The sequence below is a fragment of the Oncorhynchus keta genome, chromosome 17, assembly GCF_023373465.1.
Source record: "Oncorhynchus keta strain PuntledgeMale-10-30-2019 chromosome 17, Oket_V2, whole genome shotgun sequence".
NCBI lineage: Eukaryota > Metazoa > Chordata > Actinopteri > Salmoniformes > Salmonidae > Oncorhynchus > Oncorhynchus keta.
Window position 1 is genome coordinate 34,449,512 of NC_068437.1, and position 27,892 is coordinate 34,477,403.

The 27,892-nt window shown below is 46.4% G+C and overlaps 2 long non-coding RNA genes across 2 annotated transcripts; both read left to right on the top strand.

The window, feature by feature from the left end:
- Positions 1-1,134: 1,134 nt before the first annotated feature.
- LOC127908260 (uncharacterized) lies at positions 1,135-27,824 on the top strand. Its single transcript, XR_008066515.1, has 4 exons — positions 1,135-1,310; positions 5,154-5,357; positions 25,159-25,331; positions 27,696-27,824. It is a non-coding gene; the product is annotated as an uncharacterized LOC127908260 (long non-coding RNA).
- On the top strand, positions 25,371-27,005 carry LOC127908262 (uncharacterized). Its single transcript, XR_008066516.1, has 3 exons — positions 25,371-25,479; positions 25,818-25,883; positions 26,840-27,005. It is a non-coding gene; the product is annotated as an uncharacterized LOC127908262 (long non-coding RNA).
- Positions 27,825-27,892: the final 68 nt, after the last annotated feature.

Here is a 27,892-nt window from a genome sequence, read left to right on the forward strand (position 1 = left end):
GCACACCCTCTGACGAGCCACTGGTGAGGTTTCTGTGTGTGATGGTGTGGTGATGGTGTGATGATGGTGTGATGATGTTGTGGTGATGGGTGTGGTGATGGTGATGGTGTGGTGATGGTGTGGTGATGGTGAGGTTTCTGTGGTGATGGTGTAGTGATGGTGTGATGATGTTGTGGTGATGGTATGGTGATGGTGTGATGATGGTGTGGTGATGTGTGATGATGTTGTGGTGGATTGTATGGTGATGGTGTGATGTGATGGTGGTGATGGTGTGGTGATGGTGTGGTGAGGTTGGTGGTGATGGTGTGGCGATGGTGTGGCGATGGTGTGATGATGTTGGTGGTGTGGCGATGGTGTGGCGATGGTGTGATGATGTTGGGTGTTTTATGATGTGATGGAAAAAGCGATGGTGATGGTTTTGATGGTGTGGTGATGGTGTGATGATGTTGGTGGTGATGTTTCTGTGTGGTGATGGTGTGGTGATGGTGATGATGGTGTGTGTGTGTGATGATGTTGTGGTGATGGTGTGATGATGGTGATGGTGAGGTGGAGGTTACTGTGTGATGATGGTGTGATGATAGTGAGGTGATGGTGTGGTGATGGTGTGGTGATGGTGTGATGATGTTGTGGTGATGGTATGGTGATGGTGTGATGATGTTGTGGTGATGGTGTGATGATGTTGTGGGTGATGGTATGGGTGACAGTGATGATGTTGTGGTGATGGTGTGATGATGGTGATGGTGATGTTTCTGTGTGGTGATGGTGTGGTGATGGTGTGATGATGGTGTGTGGTGATGGTGTGATGATGGTGTGGTGATGGTGTGATGATGGTGATGGTCATGGTGAGGTTACTGTGTGATGATGTTGTGATGATAGTGAGGTGATGGTGGGTGATGGTGTGGTGATGGTGTGATGATGTTGTGGGTGATGGTATGGTGATGGTGTGATGATGTTGTGGTGATAAGTGATGATGATGTTGTGGTGATGGTATGGTTATGGTGTGGTGATGGTGTGGTGATGGTGTGGTGATGGTGAGGTGATGGTGTGGTGATGGTGATGGTGTGGTGATGGTGTGGTGATGGTGAGGTTTCTGTGTGGTGATGGTGTGGTGATGGTGATGATGATGGTGTGGTGATGGTGTGATGATGGTGATGGTGAGGTGAGGTTACTGTGTGATGATGGTGTGGTGATGGTGATGTTGTGGTGATGGTGTGATGATGGTGTGGTGATGGTGTGATGATGGTGTGGTGATGGTGTGATGATGGTGATGGTGAGGTGAGGTTACTGTGTGATGATGGTGTGGTGATGAGGTGATGGTGTGGTGATGGTGTGGTGATGGTGTGATGATGTTGTGGTGATGGTATGGTGATGGTGTGATGATGTTGTGGTGATGGTGATGATGGTGTGGTGATGGTGTGATGATGTTGTGGTGATGGTGTGGTGATGTTGTGGTGATGGTGTGGTGATGGTGATGGTGTGGTGATGGTGTGGTGATGGTGAGGTTTCTGTGTGGTGATGGTGTGGTGATGGTGTGATGATGGTGTGGTGATGGTGTGGTGATGGTGATGGTGAGGTGAGGTTACTGTGTGATGATGGTGTGATGAGGTGATGGTGTGATGATGGTGTGGTGATGGTATGGTGATGGTGTGATGATGTTGTGGTGATGGTGTGATGATGTTGTGGTGATGTGTGGTGATGGTGATGGTGAGGTTTCTGTGTGATGATGGTGTGGTGATGGTGTGATGATGGTGTGGTGATGGTGGTGGTGATGGTGTGATGATGTTGTGGTGATGGGTTGATGTTGTGGTGATGGTGTGATGATGTGGTGATGGTGTGGTGATGGTGAGGTGATGGTGTGGTGATGGTGAGGTGTGTGTGGTGATGGTGTGGTGATGGTGTGATGATGTTGTGGTGATGGTTTGGTGATGTTGTGGTGATGGTGTGGTTTCTTGTGGTGATGGTGTGGTGATGGTGAAATGATGGTGTGGTGATAATGTATTTGAGGTTTCTGTAAGCTGATGATGGTGTGGTGATGGTGTGATGACCCCATATGGTGAATGATGGTAATGGTGATGGTAGGTTTCTGTGTGATAATAAAACTTAATAATGGTGATGGTGATGGTGTGGTGATGGTGTGGTGATGGTGTGATGATGGTGTGGTGATGGTGTGATGATGTTGGTGATGGTGTGATGATGATGGTGATGGTGAGGTTACTGTGTGGTGATGGTGTGGTGATGGTGTGATGGTGTGGTGATGGTGAGGTTTCTGGTGGTGATGGTGTGTGATGATGGTGTGGTGAGGTGAGGTGATGGTGTGGTGATGGTGAGGTTTCTGTGTGGTGATGTGTGGTGATGGTGTGATGATGGTGTGGTGATGATGGTGATGGTGTGATGATGGTGTGGTGATGGTGTGATGATGGTGAGGTGAGGTGAGGTTACTGTGTGATGATGGTGTGGTGATGGTGTGATGATGGTGATAGTGAGGCAGAACAGTTAGTTACTGTGTGATGATGGTGTGGTGATGAGGTGATGGTGTGATGATGGTGTGATGATGTTGTGGTGATGGTGTGGTGATGGTGATGGTGAGGTGATGGTGTGGTGATGGTGTGGTGATGGTGAGGTTTCTGTGTGGTGATGGTGTGGTGATGGTGTGATGATGGTGTGGTGATGGTGTGGGTGATGGTGTGATGATGGTGTGGTGATGGTGTGATGATGGTGATGGTGAGGTGAGGTGATGTGTGATGATGGTGTGGTGATGGTGTGATGATGGTGATGGTGAGGTGAGGTTACTGTGTGATGATGGTGTGGTGATGAGGTGATGGTGTGATGATGGTGTGGTGATGGTATGGTGATGGTGTGATGATGTTGTGGTGATGGTGTGATGATGTTGTGGTGATGGTGTGGTGATGGTGATGGTGAGGTTTCTGTGTGATGATGGTGTGGTGATGGTGTGATGATGGTGTGGTGATGGTGTGATGATGGTGTGGTGATGGTGTGATGATGGTGATGGTGAGGTGAGGTTACTGTGTGATGATGGTGTGGTGATGGTGTGATGATGGTGTGGTGATGGTGTGGTGATGGTGAGGTTTCTGTGGTGATGGTGTGGTGATGGTGTGATGATGGTGTGATGATGGTGTGGTGATGGTGTGGTGATGGTGTGGTGATGGTGTGGTGATGGTGAGGTTTCTGTGTGGTGATGGTGTGGTGATGGTGTGATGATGTTGTGGTGATGGTATGGTGATGGTGTGATGATGGTGTGGTGATGGTGTGATGATGTTGTGGTGATTGTATGGTGATGGTGTGATGTGATGGTGGTGATGGTGTGGTGATGGTGTGGTGAGGTTGGTGGTGATGGTGTGGCGATGGTGTGATGATGTTGGTGGTGTAATAATGGTGTAATAATGGTGTGATGATGTTGGTGGTTTTTTATGTGATGGTGTAATAATGGTGATGGTTTGATGGTGTGGTGATGGTGTGATGATGTTGGTGGTTTGATGGTGTGGTGACGGTGTGGTGATTGTGATGTGATGATGTGATGATGGTGTGGTGATGGTGTGATGATGTTGGTGGTTTGATGGTGTGGTGATTGTGATGTGATGATGTGATGATGGTGAGGTGATGATGTGATGATGGTGTGGTGATGGTGATGGTGTGGTGATGGTGTGGTGATGGTGATGGTGTGGTGATGGTGTGGTGATGGTGTGATGATGGTGAGGTGATGGTTATGGTGATGGTGTGGTGATGGTGTGATGATGGTGTGGTGATGGTGTGATGATGGTGATGGTGAGGTGAGGTTACTGTGTGATGATGGTGTGGTGATGGTGTGGTGATGGTGTGGTGATGGTGTGATGATGTTGTGGTGATGGTGTGATGATGTTGTGGTGATGGTGTGGTGATGGTGAGGTTTCTGTGTGGTGATGGTGTGGTGATGGTGTGATGATGGTGTGGTGATGGTGTGGTGATGGTGTGATGATGGTGTGGTGATGGTGTGATGATGGTGATGGTGAGGTGAGGTTACTGTGTGATGATGGTGTGGTGATGGTGTGATGATGGTGTGGTGATGGTGTGGTGATGGTGTGGTGATGGTGAGGTTTCTGTGTGGTGATGGTGTGGTGATGGTGTGATGATGGTGTGATGATGGTGTGGTGATGGTGTGGTGATGGTGATGGTGTGGTGATGGTGTGGTGATGGTGAGGTTTCTGTGTGGTGATGGTGTGGTGATGGTGTGGTGATGGTGTGATGATGTTGTGGTGATGGTATGGTGATGGTGTGATGATGTTGTGGTGATTGTATGGTGATGGTGTGATGTGATGGTGTGGTGATGGTGTGATGATGGTGATGGTGTGGTGATGGTGTGGTGAGGTTGGTGGTGATGGTGTGGCGATGGTGTGGGCGATGGTGTGATGATGTTGGTGGTGTGGCGATGGTGTGGCGATGGTGTGATGATGTTGGTGGTTTTATGCCTAATGATGGTGTGGCAAAGTAATGGTGATGGGTTTGATGGTGTGAAAATGGTAAATGATGTTGGTGGTTTGATGGGTGTGGTGATTGTGATGTGATGATGTGGTGATGGTGAAGCAATGATGTGATGATGGTGTGGTGATGGTGTGGTGATGGTGTGGTGATGGTGATGGTGTGGTGATGGTGTGGTGATGGTGTGATGATGGTGAGGTGATGGTGTGGTGATGGTGTGGTGATGTGTGGTGAGGTTGGTGGTGATGGTGTGGTGTTGGTGTGGTGATGGTGAGGTTACTGTGTGGTAAATGGTGTGATGATGGTGTGGTGATGGTGAGGTTAATGTGTAATGATGTTGTGGGTGATGGTGTGGTGATAAACCCAATGAGGTTTAATGTGTGGTGATGGTGTGGGTGATGGTGTGATGATGGTGATGGTGATGGTGAGGTTACTGTGTGATGATGGTGATGGTGATGAGGTGATGGTGTGATGATGGTGTGGTGATGGTGTGATGATGGTGTGGTGATGGTGTGGTGATGGTGTGATGATGGTGTGGTGATGGTTTGATGGTGTGGTGATGGTGAGGTTACTGTGTGATGATGGTAATGGTGTGATGATAGTGTGGTGATGGTGTGGTGATGGTGTGATGATGGTGATGGTGAGGTGAGGTTACTGTGTGATGGTGGTGTGGTGATGAGGTGATGGTGTGATGATGGTGTGGTGATGGTATGGTGATGGTGTGATGATGTTGTGGTGATGGTGTGATGATGTTGTGGTGATGGTGTGGTGATGGTGATGGTGAGGTTTCTGTGTGGTGATGGTGTGGTGATGGTGTGATGATGGTGTGGTGATGGTGTGATGATGGTGTGGTGATGGTGTGATGATGGTGATGGTGAGGTGAGGTTACTGTGTGATGATGGTGTGGTGATGGTGTGATGATGGTGTGGTGATGGTGTGGTGATGGTGAGGTTTCTGTGTGGTGATGGTGTGGTGATGGTGTGATGATGGTGTGATGATGGTGTGGTGATGGTGTGGTGATGGTGATGGTGTGGTGATGGTGTGGTGATGGTGAGGTTTCTGTGTGGTGATGGTGTGGTGATGGTGTGATGATGTTGTGGTGATTGTATGGTGATGGTGTGATGATGGTGTGGTGATGGTGTGATGATGTTGTGGTGATTGTGTGGTGATGGTGTGATGATGGTGTGGTGAGGTTGGTGGTGATGGTGTGGCGATGGTGTGATGATGTGATGGTGTGGCGATGGTGATGGTTTGATGGTGTGGTGATGGTGTGATGATGTTGGTGGTTTGATGGTGTGGTGATTGTGATGTGATGATGTGATGGTGTGGCGATGGTGATGGTTTGATGGTGTGGTGATGGTGTGATGATGTTGGTGGTTTGATGGTGTGGTGATTGTGATGTGATGATGGTGAGGTGATGATGTGATGATGGTGTGGTGATGGTGATGGTGTGGTGATGGTGGTGATGGTGATGGTGTGGTGATGGTGAGGTGATGATGTGATGGTGGTGATGGTGTGGTGATGGTGATGGTGTGGTGATGGTGTGATGATGGTGAGGTGATGATGTGATGATGGTGATGGTAATAGGTGAGGTTACTGTGTGATGATGGTGTGGTGATGGTGTGGTGATGGTGAGGTTACTGTGTGGTAATGGTGTGATGATGGTGATGGTGAGGTTACTGTGTGATGATGGTGTGGTGATGGTGTGATGATGGTGTGGTGATGGTGTGGTGATGGTGTGATGATGTTGTGGTGATGGTGTGGTGATGTGGTTTCTGTGTGATGATGGTGATGGTTGATGATGGTGTGGTGATGGTGTGGTGATGGTAATAATGATGGTGTGGTGATGGTGTGATGATGGTGATGGTTAAGTTTACTGTGTGGTGATGGTGTGGTGATGGTGTGATGATGGTGTGGTGATGGTGTGGTGATGGTGTGGTGATGGTGAGGTTTCTGTGTGGTGATGGTGTGGTGATGGTGTGATGATGGTGTGATGATGTTGTGGTGATGGTGTGGTGATGGTGATGGTGTGGTGATGGTGTGGTGATGGTGAGGTTACTGTGTGGTGATGGTGTGGTGATGGTGTGGTGATGGTGTGATGATGTTGTGGTGATGGTATGGTGATGGTGTGATGATGGTGTGGTGATGGTGTGATGATGTTATGGTGATTGTATGGTGATGGTGTGATGTGATGGTGAGGTGATGATGTGATGGTGGTGATGGCAATAAATGGTGTGGTGAGGTTGGTGGTGATGGTGTGGCGATGGTGTGGTAATAAGTGTGTAATGTTGGTGGTGTGGCGATGTGTGGCGATGGTGTGATGATGTTGGTGGTTTTATGATGTGATGGTGTGGCGATGGTGATGGTTTGATGGTGTGGTGATAAATGTGATGATGTTGGTGGTTTGATGGTGTGGTGATTGTGATGTGATGATGTGATGATGGTGAGGTGATGATGTGATGATGGTGTGGTGATGGTGATGGTGTGGTGATGGTGTGGTGATGGTGATGGTGTGGTGATGGTGTGGTGATGGTGTGATGATGGTGATGGTAATGGTGATGGTGTGGTGATGGTATGGTGATGGTATGGTAATAAGGTGTGGTGATGGCAATAGGTAATGGTGGTGATGGTGATGGTGCCATGGTGATGGTGTGGTGATGGTGAGGTGATATGTGTGTTGGGTATGAATGGTGTAATAAATGGTGGTGATGGTGAGGTTATGTAATAATGTGGTGATGGTGTGTGATGTAATGGTGATGGTGTGGTGATGGTGAGGTTTCTGTGTGGTGATGGTGATGGTGTGGGTGATGGTGTGATGATGGTGTGGTGATGGTGAGGTGATGGTTGCTATGTAATGATGGTGTGATGATGGTGGTGATAGTATGAGTGTGATGTGTGGTGATGGTGATGGTGTGTTGTAATGTAATATGGTGTGATGGCCAATATGGTGATGGCCAATGTGTGATGGTATGGCCAATGATATGATGTGGTGATGGGGTGATGATGGTGTGGTGATGGTGAGGTTACTGTGTGATGATGGGTAATAATAGTAATGTGATAAGTGTGATATGGTGTGGTGATGTGATGATGGTGATGGTTATGGTGTGATGATGGTAATGGTGATAGGTAATAGTGATGGTGGTGATGGTGTAGCCAATGGTGTGATGATGGTGTGGTGGGTGATGGTGTGGTGATGGTGATAGTATGGTGTGATGGTGTGGTGGTGGTGATGGTGTGGTGATGGTAATGGTGATGGTATGGTAGATGGTAGTGAGCCAATGTATGGTAATGAATGTGACAATGGTGATGGTGTGGTGATAGTAGTAATCATGTGTAATAATGTAAAAATGGTGATGATGGTGATGGTGAGGTGATAATAGTATGCAATAAATATATGGTAATAAAATGAAATGATGTAATGATAAAGGTGATAAATGGTATAATGGTGAGGTAGTACTATGATAGTGTGGTGACAGGAAATGAAATGTGATGTGATGATAGTTTGATGGTAATAATAATGTGATGATGGTTGGTGAAGGTAATGGTGATGGTAAGTATGGCCAATGGTGATGGTGTGGTGATGTGATGATGGTGTGGTGATGGTGCAAGGTTGGTGGTAATGTAATGATGGTGATGGTATAGTAATGTGTGGTGATGGTGATGGTATAATGTGTGATGATGGTAATGGTGATATGTAATGATAAATGGTGATGGTGTGATGATGGGCAACAATGATATAGCCAATGATGATAAAGGTAATTCGGCAATGGCCAATGGTAGCAATGGTGATGGTGTGATGATGTGTGGTAATAATATATGTGGTAATGGTGTGGTGATGGTATGGCCAATGTGTGGTGAATAGTGGTGGTAGGGTTGATGGTGATGTAATGATGTAAGTAATGGTATGGTAATAATGTAAGTAATAAATGTAATGGTAAATAAGAGGTAATATAATAATAAGTAATAAATTAATAATATAATAATAATAATAAATAAATGATGTATAATCATGTAATGGTAATAATGGTGAAATGTAATAATGTATGAGCCAATAATGGTATGGCCAATGGTATATAATAATGGTGTGGTGATGGTGTGGTGATGTGTATGATGGGGTGATGGTGTGTGTGTGGTGATAATGGTGGTGGTTATGGTGGGTGATAATAATGGTGAGTAATGGTGATGGTAATGTAATAAATGGTTTGATAGTATGTGGGTATGGTGTATGATGGTGATAGTGTAGTAATGTGTAATGATAAATGTAATGGTGAGTGATGGTGTAATGATGGTAAATGGTAATAAATATAGTGATGGTATAAGAATGATGTGGTGATGGTGATGGTTACTGTGATGTAATAAATATGGTAATGTAAGTGATGGTGTGGTGATGGTGTAATAATGTGTGGTGATGTGTGATGGTGATGGGTGATGGTAATGTAATGATGGTGTATGATGGTGTGGTAATAATGAGGTTACTGTGTAATAATGGTGTGAGCCAATGATAGTAATATGGTGATGGTGATAAATGTAATTTAATGTGTGGTAGTGATGGTATGGTAATGGTGATGGTGTGGTGATGGTAATAGGTAATACTGTGTGGTGATGGTGTGGTAATGGTGGTGATGGTAATGGTGAAATAATGATGGGTGGTGATAACAATAATGTGATGATGGTAATAAATGTGGTGGTGATGGTGGGTTCTGTGGTGATGGTATGGTGATGGTGTGGTGATGGTGTGGTAATAAATGTATGATGATGGTGATGGTGGTTATGTGTGTGATGGTGATAATGTGGTGATGGTGAGGTTGGTGTATGGCCAATTTATGATGATGTATAATAATGGTGAGGATAATAATAATGTAATAATGATGATGTGTGGTAATAATGGTGGTGATGGTGTAATGGTGATGGTGAGGTTACTGTGTAATAATGGTGTAATAAATAATGGTGATGGTAATGATGACAATGGTGTGGTGATAGTATGGTGATGGTGTGCCAATGATGGTGTAATGAAGTAAATGGTGATGGTGTGGTGATGGTGAGGTTTCTGTGATGGTGTGATGATGGTGTGGTGATGGTGTGATGATGGTGTGGTGATGGTGTGATGATGGTAATGATGGTGTGGTGATGGTGTGATAATGGTGTAAGTGGTGATGATGTGTGGTGATGGTGATGGTGATGGTGTGGTGATAATGGTGATGATGGTGACCAATGATGTATGGTAAAATGTAGTGGTGATGGTAATGGTGAGGTTACTGTGTGGTGATGATGTGATGATGGTGAGGTGATATGTGATGATGGTGTGGTGAAGGATGGTGATGGTGGTGATGGTGTGGTGATGATGTGGTGGTGGTGATGGTGATGGTGTGGTGATGGTGAGGTTTGGTGATGGTGATGGTGTGGTGATGATGTGATGGTGGTGATGGTGTGATGATGTTGGTGAGGTGATAAGCCAATGGTGATGAAGCCAATGATGGTGAGGTTATGTGTGGTGATAAGCCAATAAATGGTGTGGTATGGTAATGGTGGTGATGATGGTGATGGTGTGATGATGGTGTGGTAATGTGTGGTGATGGTGTGTAATAGTGGTGATGGTGTGGGTGATGGTAATGATGATAAGCCAATAAAGCCCAATGGTGTGATGATGGTGGTGATGGTAATAATAATGGGTGATGATGATGGTGTGGTGATGGTAAATGCCAAAAAGTAATAATGAAATGTGCCAATGGTGGTGATGATGGTGTGGTGATGGTGAGGTTATGTGTGGTGATGGTGTGATGGTGAGGGTGATGGTGTATGATAAGCAATGGTGGTGATGGTGATGGTGTGGTGATGGTGAGGTGGTGATGGTGTGGTGATATGATGATGGTGATGATGGTGTGGTGATGGTATGGTGATGGTGTGGTGTTGGTGTGGTGATGGTGAGGTTACTGTGTGGTGATGATGATAGTGTGGTGATGGGTGATGATAATGTGATGATGGTAATAATAAATAGTGATGGTGAGGTAATAGGTGATGGTGTGATGATGGTGATGTTGTGTATATGGTGTGGTGATGGTGTGGTGATGGTAATGATGATGGTGATGGTGTGGTGATGGTAAATGGGTGATGGTATGGTGATGGTGGTGATGGTGTGGCTGGTGATGGTGTGAAAATGGGATGGTGATGGTGATGATGAGGTGATGGTGTGATGATGGTGTGGTGATGGTGATGGTGCCAATAAATGTAAATGGTGTAATAAGGTAATAGTAATACAATAGTATGGGTGGTAATGTGTAATGTATGGTAATAAATATTAATAGCCCAATGATAATAAGGTAATAAAAAGTAATAAATAGTAATAATAAATGTAAGCCCAATAAAGGTAAGTAATGATGGTGTGCCAATGATGGTGGCCAATGGTGTGGTAATGGTGAAACAATAAATGGTGTAATAAATATGAGGTTGGTGTAATAATAAATGGTATGATGTAATGGTAAATGGTAATGGTGATGGTGATGATGGTATGGTAATGGATGATGGTGGCCAATGATGATGGTAAGTTATTATGATAATAAATGATAATGATGTGATGGTGTGGTGATGTGATGGCAATGTGGTGATGGTGGTGAGGGTGATGTGTGGTGAGGTGATGGTGAGGTGGGTGTGGTGATTTCTGTGTATGCTGATGGTGATGGTGTGGTGTGGTGATGGTGTGGTGATGTGTATGATGATGGTGTGGTGATGGTGATATGTGTGATGATGGTGTGGTGATGTGTGAATGGTGATGGTAATAAATGATGGTGATAAATGGTGTGGTGATGGTGAGGTTACTGTAATGGTGATGGATAGTGGTGATGGTGATGGTGGTTGGTAATAATGGTGTGGTGATGGTATGGTGATGGTATAATGATGGTGTGGTGATGGTGAGGTTACTGTGTGATGATGGTGATAATAATAATGATAGTGTGATGATGGTGTGGTGATGGTGTGATGATGGTGTGATGGTGGTGGTGTGGTGATGGTGTGTGATGATGATAGGTGTGGTGTGATGATGGTGTGGTGATGGTGTGGTGATGGTGTGGTGATGGTATGTGTTGGTGTGGTGATGGTGAGGTTACTGTGTGGTGTGATAATATGATGGTAATGATGATGATAGTGTGGTGATGGTGTGGTGATGGTGTGATAATGAAATGGTGTGGTGATGGTGTGATGATGGTGTGGTGATGCCAATAATGAGTAGTTATGGTGTGGTAATGGTGTAATGAATGTGGTGATGGTGTAATGATGGTGAGGTTACTGTGTGTGATGGTGACCAATGTAATGTGGTGATGGTGTTTCTGTGTGGTGATGGTAAATGATGATGGTGGTGATGATGGATGTGTGATGTGATGGTAGGTGATTTGATGGTGGTGGTGTAAGTAATGGTGTGATAATGTGGTGATGGTTGATGGTGTGCCAATGATGTGATAAATGTGGTGATGGTGATGGTGTGATGGTGTGGTGATGGTGTGGTGATGGTGATGGTGATGGTATGTGTGGTGATTGTGTGGTGATGGTGTAATGAGGTTGGTAATATGGTGTGGCTATGGTGTGAATAATAATGTAATGGTGATGGTTATGTAATGGTGTGGTAATGGTGTAGGTAATAGTTGGTAATTTGATGGTGTGGTGATGGTGATGTGATGTAATGGTGGTGATGGTAATGATGTGTGCCAATAAATGGTGATGGTGATGGTGGTGGCAATGGTGATGGTAGGTAATGGTAATAAATGGTGTGTGATGGTTGGTATGGTGATGGTGGTGATGGTGTAATGATAAAGTGGTGGATGATGGTGTGGTGATGGTGATGGTGATGTGTGGTGGTGGTGTGGTGATGGTGAGGTTACTGTGTGGTAATGGTGTAAATGATGGTGATGGTGTGGTGATGGATGATGGTGTATGATGATGTGATGTATGGTGAATAAATGTTGAGGTGATGGTGTTATAATTTACAATGTGGTGATGTGGTGATAGTGTGGTGATGGTTGATGATAGTGTGGTGATGGTGTGATGGTGTGGTGATGTGATGATGGTGTGGTGATGGTGAGGTTACTGTGTGGTGGTGGTGATGGTGATGGGTGATGTTGTGATGATGGTGTGGTGATGGGTGATGGGTGATGTGATGATGGTGGTGATGGTGAGGTGTGATGATGGTGTGGTGGTGATGGCAATAAATGTGATGGTGGTGATGGTGATGGTGAGGTTACTGTGTGATGGTGATGGTGATGGTGAGGTTGGTGGTGATGAGTGATGGATGATGGTGATGATGGTGTGGTGATGGTGTGATATGGTGTGGTGATGGTGTGATGATGGTGGTGTGGTGTGGTGATGGTGAGGTTTGTGTGGTGATGGTGTGGTGATGGTGGGTGATGGTGTGATGATGGTGTGGTGATGGTGATGGTGAGGTTACTGTGTGGTGATAAGTGCAATGGTAGTGAATGATGGTAAATGGTGTGATGTGTGTGATGATGGTGTGGTGATGGTAAGGTTACTGGTGGTGATGGTGATTTTGTAATAATGATGGTGTGATGATGGTGTGGTGATGGTGTGATGATGGTGATGGTGTGGTGTGATGATGGTGTGTGATGATAGGTGATGGTGATGGTGTGGTGATGGTAATAATACTGGTTGGGTAATGATAATGTGATGGTGTGATGATGGTGTGGTGATGGTGAGGTTGATGTGTGGTGATGGTGTGGTGATGGTGTGATGGTGTGGTGATGGTGTGATGATGGTGTGGTGATGGTGTGATGATGGTGTGGATGGTGATGGTGTGGTGATGGTGATGGTGTGGTGGTGAGGTGTGATGGTGTGGTGAGGTGATGGTGTGGTGATGGTGTGGTGATGGTGTGATGATGTGAGTAATGGTGTGATGATGTAATGGTGGTGGTGATGAGGTGATGGTGTGGTGATGGTGAGGTAATGGTGATGATGTGATGGTGATGGTGATGATGTGATGATGGTGATGGTGTAATGATGGTGTGATGATGGTGTGGTAATAATGTGGTGAGTGTAAAATGATGGTGGGTGGTGATGGTGTGGTGATGGTGTGATGGTGTGTGGTGATGGTAAATGGTGATGGTTTGATGGTGTGGTGATGGTGTGATGATGTTGGTGGTGTAATGGTGAGGTGATGATGATGATGGTGAAAGGTGATGATGGTGTGTGATGGTGATGGTGTGATGGTATGGTGATGGTGGTGATGGATGGTAATAGGTGATGGGTGGTGATGATGTAAAAATGATGCCAATGTGGTGATGGTGTGGTGATGGCCAATGTGGTGATGTGTGCCAAAATGATAGCCAATGGTATGCCAATAATATGGTGATGGTGTGGTGATGGTGTGATGATGTATGGTAGGTGATGGTGATGGTAATGTGTGCCAATGATGTGGTGTGATGGTGTGGTGATGGTGTGGTGATGGTGTTGATGGTGTGATGATGTAGTAATGGTGTATGATGGTGTTGGTGATGGTGTAATAATGGTGTTGTGGTGATGGTGTATTAATGTGTGTGTAATAATGGTATGTGTGGTTCAATGATGGTGATTGTGGTGATGGTGATGGTGAGGTTACTGTGTAATGATGGTGTGGTGATGTGGTGATGGTGTGATGATGGTGTGGTGATGGTGTAATAATGGTGTGATGATTTGGTGTGGTGATGTGATGGTATGGTGATGGTGATGGTAAAGGTTACTGGGATGTGGATGATAGTGTGGTGATGGTGTGGTGATGGTGTGATGGTGATGGTTTGATGGTGTGGTGATGGTGTGGTGATGGTGATGGTTTCTGTGTGGTGATGGTGAGTGATGGTGGTGACAATAAATGGTGTGGTGATGATGGCCAATGGTGATGTAATGTGATGATAGTGTGATGATAAATGGTGATGGTGTGATGTGTGGTGATGGTAAGTGAGTGATGGTAAATGGTGATGGTGGTGATGTAATGATGTGATTACTATGTGGTGATGGTGAGGTTACTGTGTGGTAAATGGTGTGATGATGGTGGTGTGGTGATGGTGTGGTGATGGTGTGGTGATGGTGATATGGTGTGGTGAATAATGGTGATAATGGTTAGTTACTGTGTGGTAATAATGGTATGGTGGTGATGATGGTAATGGTAATGGTGTGGTAATGGTGTGGTGATGGTAATGGTGATAATAATAAATGATGATGGTGTGGTGATGGTGTGGTGATGGTGATGGTGTGGTGATGGTGAGTGATGGTGTGGGTATGTGATGGTGATGTAATAAATATAATAATGATGGTGGTAATAAATGGTGGTGATGGTGAGGTTACTGTGTAATAATGGTGTGTGATGATAGTGTGGTGATGGTGATGGTGATGATGGTGATAATGGTGATGGTGTGATGGTGGTGATAAATGTGGTGATGGTGTGGTGATGGTGAGGTTACTGTGTAATAATGGTATGATAGTGTGGTGATGGTGGTGATGGTGTGATGATAGTGATGGTGATGATGTGTGATGGTGATGGTGATGGTGTGGTGATGGTGAGGTTTCTGTGTGGTGATGGTAATGGTGTGGTGATGGTGTGATGATGGATGGTGATGGTGGTGTTGGTGGTGATGGTGTGGTGATGGTGTGATGATGGTGTGGTGATGTGATGGTGGTGATGTGTGGTGATGGTGTGATGGTGATGGTATGTGATGATGAGTGTGTGTGATGGTGTGGTGATGGTGTGATGGTGTGTGGTGATGGTGTGATGATGGTGATGGTGATGGTAATGGTGTGATGGTGTGGTAATGGTGATGGTGAGGCCAATTATGGTGTGGTGATGGTGTAATGATGGTGTGGTGATGTGTATGGTAATAAATGAGGTTGGTGGTAAATGTGATGGTTGTAATGATGTGATGGTGGCCAATGGTGTGATGATGTTGGTGAGGTGATGGTGATATGTAATGATATGAGGTAATAAATGTAATATGGTGATAATGTGTAGTAATGGTGATGGTGTGGTGATGGTGTGTGATGGTGTGATGATGGTGTGGTGAAATGGTGATGGTGTGCCAATGTGAGGTTGGTGGTGATGGGTAATGGTGTGATGATGTGTGATGGTGATGGTGTGGTGATGGTGTGATGGTAATGATGGTGTGATGATGGTGATGGTGAGGTAAATACTGTGTGGTGATGTTGTGATGATAGTGTGGTGATGGTGATGGTGATGTGATGATGGTGTGGTAATGGTGAGGTTACCGTGGTGATGGTGATGGTGATGGTGATGGTGTGGGTGATGTGTGATGATAATGGTGATGGTATGGCCAATGTGATGATGGTGATGTAATGGTGAGTGTAATGATGGTGATGGTAGTGATGGTGGTGATGGTGTGGTGATGGTGTGGTGATGGTTGTGTGTGTGGTGATGGTGAGGTGATGGTAATGTGTGATGATGTGGTGATGGTGATGGTGTGGTGATGTGATGATGGTGTGGTAATGGTGATGGTGAGGTTACTGTGTGGTGATGGTGTGATGATGGTGATGGTGTGGTGATGGTGTGGTGATGGTGTGGTGATGTATGATGATGGTGTGGTGATGGTGTGATGTGTGGTGATGGTGAGTGTTAATGTGTGGTGATGGTGTGATGGTGTGATGGTGATGGTAATGATGATGGTGTGGTGTGGTGATGATGATGGTGATAATGGTGAGGTTGGTGTAATGATGTGGTGATGGCCAATGATGGTAATGTGATGGTAATAATAATGTAAGCCCAATAAATGTATGCCAATGGTGTAATGGTGATGGTAATGTGTAATGTAATGAATATTGATGGTGTGGTAAATGGTAATGGTGATGGTGTGATGATGGTATGGTGATGGTAAATGGTGAATGGTGTGGTGATGGTATGGTAATGATGGTAATGTATGATGGTAAATGGTGTGGTGATGTGTAATGATGGTGTGGTGTGGTGATGGTGTGGTGATGGTGATGGTGTGGTGTTGGTGTGGTGATGGTGTTACTGTGTGGTGATGGTGTAATGATGGTGTGGTAAATATAATAATGATGTGGGTTTCTGTGATGGTGATGGTGTGGTGATGGTGTAATGATGGTGATGGTTTGACAATGGTGTGGTGATGGTGTGATGATGGTGTGATGATGGTAATGGTGTGATGGTGTGTAGTGATGGTGTGGTGATGTGTGATGATGTGTGGTGATGGTGTGATGGTGGTGGTGATGGTGTGGTGATGGTGATGGTGTGATGGTGATGGTGATGGTAATGGTTGGTAATGGTGATGTATGGTGAGTACAATAAGTTTGGTGTGACAATGGTATAGCCAATGTGTGATGATGTTGTGAGGTGATGGTGAGGTGATGGTAATGGTGAGTGATGTGTGTGGTGATGATGGTGTGATGATGGTGTGGTAGTAATGGTGTTAATGATGTGTGTGATGGTGATGGCCAATAAATATGATGATGGTGAATGATGATGGTGATGTGATGGTGTGGTGATGGGTAATGGTGATGGGTGATGGTGTGGTGATGAGGTTACTGTGGTAATGATGTTGTGATGATGTGTAATGATGTAATGGTGATAATGATGGGTGTGTGATGGTGATGGTGATGGTGTGGTGATAGGTGATGTGAGGTGATGGTGTGATGATGGTGTGATGGTGTGGTGATGCAATGATGGTGTGGTGATGGTGATGGTGAGTTTCTGTGTGGTAATGGGTGATGTAGTGGGTGATGGTGTGATAGTGATGTGATGGTGTGGTGATGGTGAGGTTTCTGTGTGGTGATGGTGTGGTGATGGTGTGATGATGGTGTGGTGATGGTGTGATGATGGTGTGGTGATGGTGTGGATGATGGTGTGGTGATGGTGTGGTGATGGTGAGGTGATGGTGTGGTGATGGTGTGATGTGTGATGATGGTGTGGTGATGTGATGGTGTGTGGTGATGGTGAGGTTTCTGTGTGGTGATGGTGTGGATGGTGTGGTGGTGATTGATGGTGATGCTGGTGATGGTGGTGGTGAGGATGATGTGGTGTGATGGTGATGGTGTGGTGATGGTGTGGTGATGGTGTGGTGATGGTGATGGTGATGGTGTGATGGTGATGGTTTGATGTGTGGTGATGGTAATGATGATGGTGATGGTGTAATATGTGTGATGATTGTGTGTGATGGTGTGGTGATGGTGTGGTGATGGCAATGTGATGATGTGATGATGGTGATGGTGATGGGTGATGGTGTGGTGATGGTGATGAGTGGTTTGATAATGTGTGGTGTGGTGATTGTGATGTGATGATGTGATAATGGTGAGGTAATAATGTAATGATGGTGTGGTGATGGTGATGGTGGTGATGGTAAGGGTGCTGGTGGTGATGGTGGTGATGGTGTGATGATGGTGTGGTGATGGTGATGGTGTGGTGATGGTGTGGTGATGTGTGATGATGGTGTGGTGATGGTGTGGTGATGGTGACGTGATGTGTGGTGATGGTAATGGTGATGGTATGGGTGATGTGATGGTGGGTTACTGTGTGGTGATGGTGTGATGGTGAGGTGATGATGGTGGTGATAATGTGATGATGGTGTGGTGATGGTGAGGTGATGTGTGGTGATGGTGATGATAAGACCAAAAATTTAATGATGGTGTATGATGGTGAGGTTACTGTGTGGTGATGGTGTGATGATGGAGGTGTGGTGATGGTGTGATGATGGTGAGGTTTCTGTGTGGTGATGGTGTGGGTGATGGTGTGATGATGGTGTGGTGATGGTGATGGTGAGGTTACTGTGTGGTGATGGTGTGATGGTGGTGATGGTGTGATGGTGATGGTGTGATGATAGTGTGATGATGGTGTGGTGATGGTGTGATGGTGGTGATGGTGTGATGATGGTGTGGTGATGGTGTGGTGATGGTGTGGTGATGGTGAGGTTACTGTGTGGTAATGGTGTGATGATGGTGTGGTGATGGTGTGATGATAGTGATGGTGATGGTGTGGTGATGGTGAGGTTTCTGTGTGGTGATGGTGTGGTGATGGTGTGATGATGGTGTGGTGATGGTGTGATGATGGTGTGGTGATGGTGTGATGATGGTGTGGTGGTGATGATGGAGTGGTGATGGTGAGGTGATGGTGTGGTGTTGGTGTGGTGATGGTGAGGTTACTGTGTGGTAATGGTGTGATGATGGTGTGGTGATGGTGGTGATTGTATGGTGATGGTGTGATGTGATGGTGAGGTGATGATGGTGTGATGATGGTGGTGATGGTGTGGTGATGGTGTGGTGATGGTGTGATGATGGTGTGGTGAGGATGGTGGTGATGGTGTGGCGATGGTGTGATGATGTTATGGTGATGGTTTGATGGTGTGGTGATGGTGTGATGATGTTGGTGGTTTGATGGTGTGGTGATGGTGTGGTGATGGTGTGATGATGGTGTGGTGATGGTGTGGTGATGGTAAGGTGATGATGAGGTGATGGTGTGATGATGGTGTGATGATGGTGTGGTGATGGTGTGATGATGGTGTGGTGATGGTGTGATGATGGTGTGGTGAGGTTGGTGGTGATGGTGTGGCGATGGTGTGATGATGTGATGGTGATGGTTTGATGGTGTGGTGATGGTGTGATGATGTTGGTGGTTTGATGGTGTGGTGACGGTGTGGTGATTGTGATGTGATGATGGTGAGGTGATGATGTGATGATGGTGTGGTGAAGGTGTGATGGTGATGGTGGTGATGGTGTGGTGAGGGTGATGGTGTGGTGGTGGTGATGGTGAGGGTGTGGTGATGGTGAGGTTACTGTGTGGTGATGGTGTGGTGATGGTGTGGTGATGGTGAGGTGATGGTGTGATGATGTTGGTGAGGTGATGGTGAGGTGATGATGTGATGATGGTGAGGTGATGGTGTGATGGTGATGGTATGATGATGGTGTGATGATGGTGTGGTGATGGTGAGGTTACTGTGTGATGATGGTGATGTTGTGATGATAGTGTGATGATGGTGTGGTGATGGTGTGATGATGGTGATGTGTGGTGTGGTGATGGTGTGATGGTGATGGTATGATGATGGTGTGATGATGGTGTGGTGATGGTGAGGTTACTGTGTGATGATGGTGATGTTGTGATGATAGTGTGATGATGGTGTGGTGATGGTGTGATGATGGTGTGGTGATGGTGTGATGGTGGTGATGGTGTGGTGATGCTTAGGTGATGATGAGGTGATGGTGTGATGATGGTGTGATGATGGTGTGGTGATGGTGTGGTGATGGTGTGATGATGGTGTGGTGATGGTGTGATGATGGTGTGGTGGTGATGATGGTGTGGTGATGGTGAGGTGATGGTGTGGTGTTGGTGTGGTGATGGTGAGGTTACTGTGTGGTAATGGTGTGATGATGGTGTGGTGATGGTGTGGTGATTGTAAATATAAGCCAATAATGTAATAATAAATATAAGGTGATGATGATGATGGTGATGGCCAGGTGATGGTGTGGTGATGGTGTGATGATTAATAGTGTGGTGATGGTGGTGATGGTGATAAATGGTGATGGTTTGATGGTATAATGATGGTGTGATAATGATGGTGGTTTGATGGTGTGGTGTAATAGGTGATTGTGATGGTGATGATGGTGAGGCCAATGATGGTGATGGTGTGGTGAAGGTGTGATGGTGATGGTGTGATGGTGGTGAGTAATGATGGTGGTGGTGATGGGATGGTGTGGTGATGGTGAGGTTACTGTGTGGTGATGGTGTGGTGATGGTGTGGTGATGGTGAGGTGATGGTGTGATGCAATGTTGGTGAGGTGATGTGAGGTGATGATGTGATGATGGTGAATGGTGTGATGGTGATGGTATGATGATGGTGTGGTGATGGTGTGGTGATGGTGATGGTGTGGTGATGTGTGGTGATGGTGTGGTGATGGTGTGGTGATGTGTGGTTACTGTGTGGTGATGGTGTATGGTGTGGTGATGGTGTGGTGATGGATGATGGTGTGGTGATGGTGAGGTTACTGTGTGGTGATGGTGTGATGATAGATGGTGATGGTGTGGTGATGGTGTGATGATGTGTGGTGATGGTATGGTGATGGTGATGGTGAGGTTGGTGTGGTGATGGTGAAATGTGATGGTGTGATGGTAATGATGGTGTGATGATGGTGTGATGATGGTGTGGTGATGTTTGTGATGGTGTGGTGTGGTGGTGTGGTGATGGTGAGGTTAATGTGTGTAAATGGTGTGATAATAGTGTGGTGATGGTAAATGATGATAGTGATGGTGATAGGTTAAATGTGTGGTGATGGTGTGGTGATGGTGTGGTGATGGTGTGATGATGGTGATGATGTGAGGTTATGGTGGTAATGGTGATGGTGTGATGATGTTGTGGTGATGGTATGTGATGGTGTGATGATGTGATGGTGTGGTGATGGTGAGGTGGTGATGTGATGATGGTGTGGTGATGGTGATGTTGCTGTGTGGTGATGTGTGATGATAGTGTGGTGATGGTGTGATGATAGTGTGGTGATGGTTTGATGGTTTGTGATAATGATGTAATGGTGATGGTGATGGTAATGGTAGGTTACTGTGTGGTGATGATGAGGTGATAAATGTGATGATGTGATGGTGTGATGATGGTGATGGTGATGGTGTGATGATGGTGTGGTGATGGTGTGATGGTGTGGTTGGTGTGGTGATGGTGAGGTTACTGTGTAATAAATGGTGTGATGGTGATGGTGTGATGGTGATGGTAATGGTGAGGTGTCTGTGTGATGGTGGTTTCTGATGTGGTGATGGTGTGGTGATGGTGCAATGATGGTGTGATGTGATGGTGTAAATGGTGATGCCCAATAAATGGTGATGATGGTGTGATGATATGTGGTGATGGTGAGTGGTGATGGTGATGATGGTGTGGTGATAGTGGTGATGGTGTAATGGTGTGGTGATGGTTTGATGGTGATAATGATATGGTGTGGTATGGTGATGGTGTTACTGTGATGTGTAGGTGTGATGATAGTGTGGTGATGGTGTGGTGATGGTGTACTGATGTGGTGATGGCCAATGATGGTGTGGTGATGGTGATGGTGAGGTTTCTGTGTGGTGATGGTGTGGTGATGGTGATGAAGTGTGGTGATGGTAATGGTGATGGTGTAATGATGGTGAATAATGGTAAAGTAATGGTGATGGTGTGGTGATGGTGTGATGATGGTGATACTGTGAGGTGATGGTGTGATGGTGATGGTGGTGATGATGAGGTGATGGTGTGGTGGTGGTGATGGTGATGGTGGTGGTGATGTGAGGTTGGTGGTAATGATGTAATGGTGAGGTGATGATGTGATGATGGTGTGGTGATGGTGATGGTGTGGTGATGGTAATGGTGATGGTGTGGTGATGGTGAGGTGATGATGTGGTGTGGTGATGGTGTGTGATGGTGAGGTGATGGTGTGGTGATGGTGAGGTGATGGTGATGGTGATGGTGATGGTGATGGTGAGGTTACTGTGTGGTGATGGTGTGATGATGGTGGTGTGGTGATGGTGATGATGGTGTGGTGATGGTGAGGTTGGTGGTGATGATGTGATGGTGAATGATGATGTGATGATGTGGTGATGGTGATGGTGTGGTGATGGTGTGGTGATGGTGTAATGGTGATGATGGTGAGGTAATGATGTGGTAATGGTGTGCCAATAGTGATGGTGATGGTGTGGTGATGGTGTGATGATGGTGGTATGGTGATGGTGTGGTGATGGTGAGGTGATGGTGATTGTGTGGTGATGCAATGTGATGGTGTGGTGATGGTGTGATGATGGTGTGGTGATGGTGTGATGGTGTGATAAATGTAATGATGGTGTGGTGATGTAATAGGCAATAAATGGTGATGTGTGGTGTGATGATGGTTTGATGGTGTAATGGATGGTGATGGTGTAATGTGATGGTGTGGTGAATGAGGTTTCTGTGTGGTGATGGTGTGGTGATGGTAATGATGGTGATGGTGAGGTTAATGTAATAATGATTGGTGATGTGGTAATAAATGTGATGATAAATGTGGTAATGGTGTGGTGATGGTGTGATGATGTTGTAATGATGGTATGGTGATGTAATGATATGGTATGGTGATGGTAAGGTGATGGTGTGGTGATTCCATCAATGGTGGTGATGGTGATGAGTTGTGTGATGGTATGGTGATGGTGGTGATGTCATGATGGTGATGGTGAGGTGAGGTTGATGTGATGGTGGTGTGTGATGAGTGGTGATGATGTGGTGATAAATGTAATGATGGTGTGGTGAAATGAGGTGATGGTGTAATGATGTGTGGTGATGGTGAGGTGATGGTGATGGTGTGGTGATGGTGAGGTTACTGTGTGGTGATAAATAATGATAGTGATGGCCAATAATGTAATGATGGTGGTGTGTGGTGATGGTGTGGTGATGGTGTAATGATGGTGAGGTTTAATGTGTGGTGATGTTGCAATGATAAATGTGGTAATGGTATAATGGTAATGGTATGGTGAGGTAATGGTGTGTGATGTAAATGGTATGTGGTGATGGTGTAATGATGGTAATGGTGATGTGTGGTGATGGTGGTGATAAAGTAATATGTTATAATGTGGTGATGGTGTGGTGATGGTGTGTTGTGTATAGCAATGATGGTGATGGTGTGATGATGTGTGGTGATGGTGATGATGGTGATGTATGGTGGTAATGATAATGGTGATGGTGTGGTGAGGTGGTGTCCCAATGGTGTGATGATAAATGTGATGGTAATGGTGATGGTGTAAGGTGATGTGATGTGTGATGATGGTGATGGTGATGGTGAGGTATGTAATGGTGTGGTGATGGTGATGATGTGTGGTGATGTGTGATGATGGTGATGGTGATGGATGGTGATGGTGAGGTTTCTGTGTGGTGATGGTGTGGTGATGGTGTGGTGATGGTGTGATGATGGTGATGGTGAGGTGAGGTTACTGTGTGAATGGTGTGGTGATGGTGTGATGATGTTGTGGTGATGGTATGGTGATGGTGTGATGATGTTGTGGTGATGGTAATGGTGATGGTGAATAATGATAATAAATGGTGTGGTAATGGTGAGGTTGCTGTGTGGTGATAAATTGTGATGATAGTGTGATGATGGTGTGATGATAGTGTGGTGATGGTTTGATGGTTTGGTGATGTGATGATGGTGTGGTGATGGTGATGGTGAGGTTACTGTGTGGTGATGATGTGGTGATGGTGTGATGATAGTGTGGTGATGGTGTGATGATGGTGATGGTGATGGTGTGATGATGGTGTGATGATGGTGTGGTGATGCTTAGGTGATGGTGTGGTGTTGGTGTGGTGATGGTGAGGTTACTGTGTGGTAATGGTGGGATAATAGTGTGGTGATGGTGTGGTGATAGTGATGGTGATGGTGAGGTTTCTGTGTGATGGTGGTGTGGTGATGAGGTGATGGTGTGATGATGGTGTGGTGATGGTGTGATGATGTTGTGGTGATGGTATGGTGATGGTGTGATGATGTTGTGGTGATGGTATGGTGATGGTGAGGTGGTGATGTGATGATGGTGTGGTGATGGTGTGGTGATGGTGTGATGATAGTGTGGTGATGGTTTGATGGTGTGGTGATGTGATGATGGTGTGGTGATGGTGATGGTGAGGTTACTGTGTGGTGATGATGTGGTGATGGTGTGATGATAGTGTGGTGATGGTGTGGTGATGGTGTGATGATAGTGTGGTGATGGTTTGATGGTGTGGTGATGTGTGATGGTGATGGTGAGGTTACTGTGTGGTGATGGTGTGGTGATGGTGTGATGATGGTGTGGTGATGGTGTGGTGATGGTGTGGTGATGGTGTGGTGATGGTGATGGTGGAGGTTACTGTGTGGTGATGGTGTGGTGATGGTGTGGTGATGGTGAGGTTACTGTGAGGTGATGGTGTGATGGTGATGGTGGTGATGGTGTGGTGAGGGTGATGGTGTGGTGGTGGTGATGGTGATGGTGTGGTGATGGTGAGGTTGGTGGTGATGATGTGATGGTGAGGTGATGATGTGATGATGGTGTGGTGATGGTGATGGTGTGGTGATGGTGTGGTGATGGTGTGATGATGGTGTGGTGATGGTGAGGTGTGGTGATGGTGTGATGATGGTGAGGTGATGATGTGGTGATGGTGAGGTGATGATAGTGATGGTGATGGTGTGGTGATGGTGAGGTTACTGTGTGGTGATGGTGTGATGATGGTGGTGTGGTGATGGTGTGATGATGGTGTGGTGATGGTGAGGTTGGTGGTGATGATGTGATGGTGAGGTGATGATGTGATGATGGTGTGGTGATGGTGATGGTGTGGTGATGGTGTGGTGATGGTGCGGTGATGGTGTGATGATGGTGAGGTGATGATGTGGTGATGGTGTGATGATAGTGATGGTGATGGTGTGGTGATGGTGTGATGATGGTGGTGTGGTGATGGTGTGGTGATGGTGATGGTTTCTGTGTGGTGATGATGGTGATGGTGTGGTGATGGTGTAGGTGATGGTGTGATGATGGTGTGGTGATGGTGTGATGATGGTGAGGTGATGGTGTGGTGATGGTGTGGTGATGGTGTGGTGAGGTTGGTGGTGATGGTGTGGTGATGGTGATGGTTTGATGGTGTGGTGATGGTGTGATGATGTTGGTGGTGATGGTGTGGTGATGGTGAGGTTTCTGTGTGGTGATGGTGTGGTGATGGTGTGGGTGATGGTGATGGTGAGGTTACTGTGTGATGATGGTGTGGTGATGAGGTGATGGTGTGATGATGGTGTGGTGATGGTGTGGTGATGGTGTGATGATGTTGTGGTGATGGTATGGTGATGGTGTGATGATGGTATGGTGATGGTGAGGTGATGGTGTGGTGATGGTGTGGTGATCGTGAGGTTACTGTGTGGTGATGGTGTGGTGATGGTGTGGTGATGGTGTGGTGATGTGATGATGGTGATGGTGAGGTGAGGTTACTGTGTGATGGTGGTGTGGTGATGAGGTGATGGTGTGATGATGGTGTGGTGATGGTGTGATGATGGTGTGGTGATGATGAGGTGATGGTGTGATGATGGTGTGGTGATGGTGTGGTGATGGTGTGGTGTTGGTGTGGTGATGGTGAGGTTACTGTGTGATGATGGTGTGATGATAGTGATGGTGATGGTGTGGTGATGGTGAGGTTTCTGTGTGGTGATGGTGTGGTGATGGTGTGGTGATGGTGTGAGGTTTCTGTGTGGTGATGTTGTGATGATGGTGTGGTGATGGTGTGGTGATGTGATGATGGTGATGGTGAGGTGAGGTTACTGTGTGATGGTGGTGTGGTGATGAGGTGATGGTGTGATGATGGTGTGGTGATGGTGTGGTGATGGTGTGATGATGGTGTGGTGATGATGAGGTGATGGTGTGATGATGGTGTGGTGATGGTGAGGTGATGGTGTGGTGTTGGTGTGGTGATGGTGAGGTTACTGTGTGATGATGGTGTGATGATAGTGATGGTGATGGTGTGGTGATGGTGTGGTGATGGTGTGGTGATGTGGTGATGGTGATGGTGATGGTGGTGAGGTTACTGTGTGATGGTGGTGTGGTGATGAGGTGATGGTGTGATGATGGTGTGGTGATGGTGTGGTGATGATGAGGTGATGGTGTGATGATGGTGTGGTGATGGTGAGGTGATGGTGTGGTGTTGGTGTGGTGATGGTGAGGTTACTGTGTGATGATGGTGTGATGATAGTGATGGTGATGGTGTGGTGATGGTGAGGTTTCTGTGTGGTGATGGTGTGGTGATGGTGTGGTGATGGTGAGGTTACTGTGTGGTGATGGTGTGGTGATGGTGTGATGATGTTGTGGTGATGGTATGGTGATGGTGTGATGATGTTGTGGTGATGGTGTGGTGATGGTGATGGTGATGGTGTGTGATGTTGTGATGATGGTGTGGTGATGGTGTGGTGATGGTACGGTTACTGTGTGGTGATGGTGTGGTGATAGTGTGGTGATGGTTTATGGTGTGGTGATGGTGATGGTGATGGTGATGTAATAATATGGTGATGGTGTGATGATGGTGATGGTGTGGTGATGGTGTGATGGTGATGGTGATGGTGATGGTGTGATGATGTTGTGATGATGGTGTGGTGATGGTGTGGTGATGGCAATAACGGTTACTGTGTGGTGATGGTGTGGTGATAGTGTGGTGATGGTTTGATGGTGTGGTGATGGTGATGGTGATGGTGATGTTACTGTGTGGTGATGGTGTGATGATGGTGATGGTGTGGTGATGGTGTGATGGTGATGGTATGATGATGGTGTGGTGATGTTGTGATGATAGTGTGATGATGGTGTGGTGATGGTGTGATGGTGTGGTGATGGTGATGGTGTGATGATGGTGTGGTGATGGTGTGGTGTTGGTGTGGTGATGGTGAGGTTACTGTGTGGTAATGGTGTGATGATAGTGATGGTGATGGTGTGGTGATGGTGAGGTTACTGTGTGGTGATGGTGTGATGATGGTGGTGTGGTGTGGTGATGGTGAGGTTTCTGTGTGGTGATGGTGTGGTGATGGTGTGGTGATGGTGTGGTGATGGTGTGGTGAGGTTGGTGGTGATGGTGTGGCGATGGTGTGGTGATGGTGTGATGATGTGATGATGTGATGGTGTGGCGATGGTGATGGTTTGATGGTGTGGTGACGGTGTGGTGATTGTGATGTGATGATGTGATGATGATGGTGAGGTGATGATGTGATGATGGTGTGGTGAAGTTGAGGTGATGGTGTGATGGTGATGGTGGTGATGGTGTGGTGAGGGTGATGGTGTGGTGGTGGTGATGGTGATGGTGAGGTTGGTGGTGATGATGTGATGGTGAGGTGATGATGTGATGGTGGTGATGGTGTGATGATGGTGTGGTGATGGTGTGGTGATGGTGTGGTGATGGTGTGATGGTGAGGTGATGATGTGGTGATGGTGTGGTGATGGTGATGGTGATGGTGATGATGTTGGTGAGGTGATGGTGAGGTGATGATGTGATGATGGTGAGGTGATGGTGTGGTGATGGTGTGATGATGGTGTGATGATGGTGATGGTGTGGTGATGGTGTGATGATGGTGTGGTGATGGTGATGGTGTGATGATGGTGTGATGATGGTGTGATGATGGTGTGGTGAGGTGATGGTGTGGTGTTGGTGTGGTGATGGTGAGGTTACTGTGTGGTAATGGTGTGATGATAGTGATGGTGATGGTGTGGTGATGGTGAGGTTACTGTGTGGTGATGGTGTGGTGATGGTGAGGTGATGGTGTGGTGATGGTGTGGTGATGGTGAGGTTACTGTGTGGTGATGTTGTGATGATAGTGTGGTGATGGTGTGGTGATGGTGTGATGATAGTGTGGTGATGGTTTGATGGTGTGGTGATGGTGATGTTGTGATGATAGTGTGGTGATGGTGTGATGATGGTGTTGGTGATGGTGTGATGGTGGTGATGGTGTG